Below are 4,974 nucleotides of genomic sequence, written 5' to 3'. Positions count from 1 at the left end.
CCAGCCCCGCAGGCACAGGTGGCACCGCGGCGGCCCCCAGCTCTCCTCCGGGGGCCCCTCCATGCCAAAGACTCCAAGGGAAAGTTTTGATATTTTAGAGGAATTTAAGTGTTTTTTTTTTTTACTTGAGAAAGTCTTACCAGCAAGTGGTTTGAAGCCAACATGGAGATAGGATCACAAAGTAACGAGCTTAGCATTATTTCAATTATATTTGACATGTGTACTGTACTGGAAGAGTATAAAAATAAAACCTCTCTCCAGACGACTTATAAATATTCTTAAAAAAATAAACTCTGGGTAATTGCTCTTGAATTTTGGCGCACACACATGTTTAAAAATGACAACGAAAATGCTTTAATTTTCCCCGGTGTCCACTTTAGCAAATTAAGCCTATAGTTTCACAATTTTTTTAAACATAACTGACATGTCTTGTCTTATTATTAAAATGTCACAAGAGCCATTTTAATTTCTCCTACAAAATAATGGAATATCGTATATTCTTAGCATGTGAACATATGGCTATAATACTTTCACAGGTTGACTTGGAAATATATAATAGTACTAAGAAAATAATATTTATCCCAAGCGTTTATATGAATTAAAAAGTGATCACACAGGGCATTACCATTTTCATACATTGCTTTTTAGATTTTAGCGTTTCCTCATGTTTAAAAAGTTATCCCTGGACATAATTTTAATTATTATGTAATACCCGTTTTTTCAATTTGCTAAATAATTTGTCATACATTTGGGTTACTTCCAACTTTTAGCTGCTAGCTGTGGCACTGTTATTCATGACATTTTTATGTCTAAGGGTATTGTAGCACCCCATTTGCCAAGAGAAATTTCAAAGATACTAAGTCAAAGTCTGTTTTAAAAATTTATTTTTAAATTTTTTTTAGGTGAGACAACCCTTGGTTGACCTCACAGATTGCAAGGAACTTGTCAGTTTACAATCCCTTATTTTTTAAATTTTTTACATCTACAGCGTCTGGTCTTCCTAGGTGGTCTCCCATCCAAGGACTAACCAGGCCAGACCCTGCTCAGCTTCCGAGATCAGACGGGATCGGGCGTGTTCGGGGAGGCGTGGCCGTAGACTGAAACATTTTGATATATATTGACACGCTGTTTTTTAACGAGTTGTACGACTTTGTTCAACATCGGTAGAAATGAGGGTGCCCACCCGATTCCCAGGATCACAGCGGCGGCCGCTGCGGAATCGCAGGTTTGGGTGTGAAGAAGAGGCCATCGAGGCCCTACCTGATCTACGTAAAACTCCCTTTGCGCATCTACAAAAAAAAGTCTGTCTTTTAAAGAAAATGTGAAAATATTCCTACTGTTTCCAAAATTTCGCATCTAACACGCACGTCTGCCCTGTGAGGTACGAGTTGTTGCTTTTCCTTAGGAGAGACCTGGGGTTCAGAAAGACGGATCTGGCGCTGAAACCTGGCGCCCGGGGCCCTGGCTGGCGGGTCCTCCCTGTGCCTCCCCGGGGGGTCGCTGCTTCCAGAGAAACCAAGGCGCGGCGAGCACATGGCCCCCCGCGCCCTGCACCCCACTTTCTGCGCCTGCCCTTGCAGTAGGGCCATGCGAGGCCTTGGGCGGTGGAAATGCCGAGGCCTAGGGGTGGCTGTTCTGCAGCTCTGCGCTCGTGGGTTCGGGCTCAGCAGCGAAAGCTCCATCTGGCACCTCCCGAGGCGCGCGCTCCCCACCAGGAGGGGCTGCTTTGCCAAGAGCTGACGAACCTGGCTTGACCGCGGCCTGAAAGAATGCGACACCCCAAAAAAGGACCCTAGCGCTTCGGAGAATGTTGTTGACGTGACACTAAGCCCCAGATGACCTTACATTCTAAATAAAAGCTCCATGGGCAATTTGTATGAGAAGCTTGTTTTTAAAAGAAAATAAATTACATGACAGTTTTATTATGTATATTACAAACTAGACTGGTGAGCATTTTACTCAGCATTTAAAAACCTTTGGTTAAACCTCTCGGTACGTAAAGCTTACATAACGAAATCTAGCAAAAATCTATAAAATCTAAACACATTTCCAAGCGAGGGGACGGTGCACGCAAGGCGGAGGCCTTCAGGCGGCTCTGCCGCGTGCAGACGCGCGGAGTTCTCCTCCGTGCTCAGCTTGCGGGAGCCGCCCCAGCACTCCGCCCATCTGCACCCTGCGCAGTCTGGCCGGTGGGCTCTGTTTGAGGTCAGGTGTCAATGAGACGAGACGATGATTCCTAAAAGTGACCAGCGCTAACCCCCGTGCCCGCCAGGTTCTGGAACCCTGCACGATGCGCCTCGTTGTACCCAAAAGAACCGGGCTCCTGAGGATGCAGGCGACGCTGCCGCTCACAGAGCGTAGGGAGGAATCGTGCCGTCCAGCCTGGGAGCCTTATGTTCCAAGTCGAAATCAACCACCCTACACGCCCTGGGGTTCAAGGGCTCTCTGCTCATGTTGAATCTTGCCTCTTGGGAGTCACAGAATCTTAAGTTGTTCTATTTTTACGGATTTCCAAAACAGACCATCCAAGAGATCAGGGCAGGTGTTTATCTGAGGTGTGACTTCAGTGGGGCATCTGTCCTCTCGGCTTCCCAGTGCGGGGGAGCTGGCTTCTCGGGCGAACGTCAGCAGGACTGTGTGAACAGGTGGCGATGTTTCACGTTTGATAGAACATCAGGCCTCTGATGTTTTCCGAGGACAACTTGGCCCCTCCCGGGGGCGCTGAGGTTGGGACAGAGTGCTCACTAGGAGAGGCTGTGAGTCAGTTGTGTCTTTGATTTTCAGCAGTGTCCTTAATCACCGCATGAATATGGATAAATGTTTTAATCACCACATGAATATTTATGAACCACGGAGACTAAGATGTGCTGGAGGCTGCTCCCCAGGGCCCCCCCACCCTCCTGCCTGTCTGTCCTCTTTGTCTCCCGCAGCCGCCCCCTCCTCTAGAGGCCCCAGGTGAGGGCGAAAGGGAGTCAGGCTGAGGAGTCACGCGGGCGCCCTTGGCTTCTAAGGGCTGCCAAGCTACACTGAGAGGCCCGTGGCCACTCGCGGGCGAAGGGGATTCAGTTCTGGGTAGGAAGAAAAGGGTCCGTGGGCCCCACAGCCCAGCCACCCAGGTAACTGGACTGTCCTTAGCTTGGATGGCTCGTGTGTGTGTGCGCCCATGTGCGCACACGGTCGTGCACACGTGAGAACACGTCTGTGCACATGTGCATGTGTGTGACGTGCACAGTCTATGCATGCGTGTGCATGCATGTGTGTGTATGTGACACACTCGCTTATTTAGTCTCCAGAAATATGACAAGAGTTAAGTCTTTCCTATATTTTTATATGGCATAAACTCATTTTAATTTCTTAACATGGACATTCGCACACTTATGTGGGTCATTCCTTCCAGGTGAGGGGTTAATTGCTTCACATCTGGACTGTTTCAAGTTCATCCTTCTTGGGATCAGCGTCCCGATGTTCCCCCTGGGTCAGTGCAGGAGTCCGCTGCCCACAGGACGCTGTCCGATCGCACGGCTCGTGTGAGCTCTGACGGCACGGCCATGAGTCCTCGTGCACGAGGCTTCCTTCTCTGCCCTTTGTCCACACAGCACCCTCCAGCCCAGCGGTCCCCAGGGCCCGGCGCTCCTATGAGCCTCTAAGGCCCAGTGATGTGAGGCGGTGCCGAGGCGGTGATGCCAGCGCTGGGGAGCGGCTGCACATGCTCGCTCGCTGTGCGGCCCGGGCCCCCGGGGGCGGGGGACCCCTGCTTTACCAACTCTTCTCCCCCTTCTTTGGTCTTATGTCAGTCCCAGGGCTTCATCTTGGCCAACATTTTAAGTAATGGGAGTCGAGGACATGGAGTCAGGCAGCCTGAATTCTGGAACCTTCTCCACTAGTCACTTGTGCATCGAAGCTGTGGTCCAGCACGTGGCTCCATTTACTCGGTCTTGGCCTGCTCAGCAGTCACGTTGTTAAATACATACCACTTATCATTACAGGTCAAGCAGGACACTGTATGTCAGCTCGTTTTGTAAACTTTAAAGCTCAGATCTTGCTATTATTATATAATTGCAAAATTCTCCAAGCCTTGCTTCTTACTTGGTCGCTGGTCTAGACATTGGATTAATTCTGTCCTTTCTATTTTTTTAAATGTTGAATATATGAAATCGCTGATATTTGACAATTTCTCACGTATGAAAATGGCAATTTCATGTGGTTTATCCTACTAATTAAAAAGGGCGAAGTGACGCCTTGCATGGCTGACACTGTAAACGGTACCAGTAGGTGAACGATAAACAATAACAACGTTGTTTGTGTCTTGTTTTGTGGGGAGTTCGTTTGTCAGAAGTGATCACGTCTGCTGGTTGCTTTCAGCTTCTGCCCGGGAGCTGGTGTTCCTTAGTGCAGTGGTGCTTTGTTTTCTGTTCACGTTTCATGGCGTCGCAATGAAAGCCTGAGCCGGCCGACACCGCCATTCGCGAGGCTGGCTGGGGGCTTCGGGGTGGTTCGGTAGGGTCGGTCGTTACACCGAAGGTTCTCCAGACGTTAGGAAGTGGCGTCTCAGTCTAGACTGTCTCTTCCTGGAGAACTGGCTCCTGTCCTCCTCAGTGGCCGCAGGCAGAGTTGAGGTGGTGATGAGGACCTTGGTCCCGCCTGCTGTCCAGGGTCCTGCGCGTCGTGGCCACGTGGCCCTGGGAGCAGGGCCCACAGGCCGTGGTGTCCTTCACGCTGAATCGGCTGCCAGTCACTCCGCGTCCTTGGCCGACCGCTCCCCCTGTGTTTACAGCGGTGACAGTGGTTTCTCGGGATGAAGGGTGGCACGGGCAACTATCTTGGAGGCTTTTCCTTGCAATAGCAAAGCTTGAAAAAAAAAAAAAAGGTTAAAAAATATTCAGTAACTCAACCTGTTGGGATAATTTGAACATCTTAAGGCACCAGCGTGTTGAGATTTCTGAAAATGATGACGGCGGTGATGAGGGAGGAAGT

The 4,974-nt window shown here is 49.7% G+C and overlaps 1 pseudogene; it reads right to left on the bottom strand.

Annotated features, from left to right (window-relative positions):
- Window positions 1–979: 979 nt before the first annotated feature.
- On the bottom strand, window positions 980–1,098 carry LOC112478579 (annotated as a pseudogene).
- Window positions 1,099–4,974: the final 3,876 nt, after the last annotated feature.

This window comes from Pteropus alecto, unplaced genomic scaffold, assembly GCF_000325575.1.
Source record: "Pteropus alecto unplaced genomic scaffold, ASM32557v1 scaffold61, whole genome shotgun sequence".
Classification (NCBI taxonomy): Eukaryota; Metazoa; Chordata; class Mammalia; order Chiroptera; family Pteropodidae; genus Pteropus; species Pteropus alecto.
The sequence above is the reverse complement of the archived record's forward strand: the minus strand, read 5'-3'. Positions and strand labels throughout refer to the sequence as shown.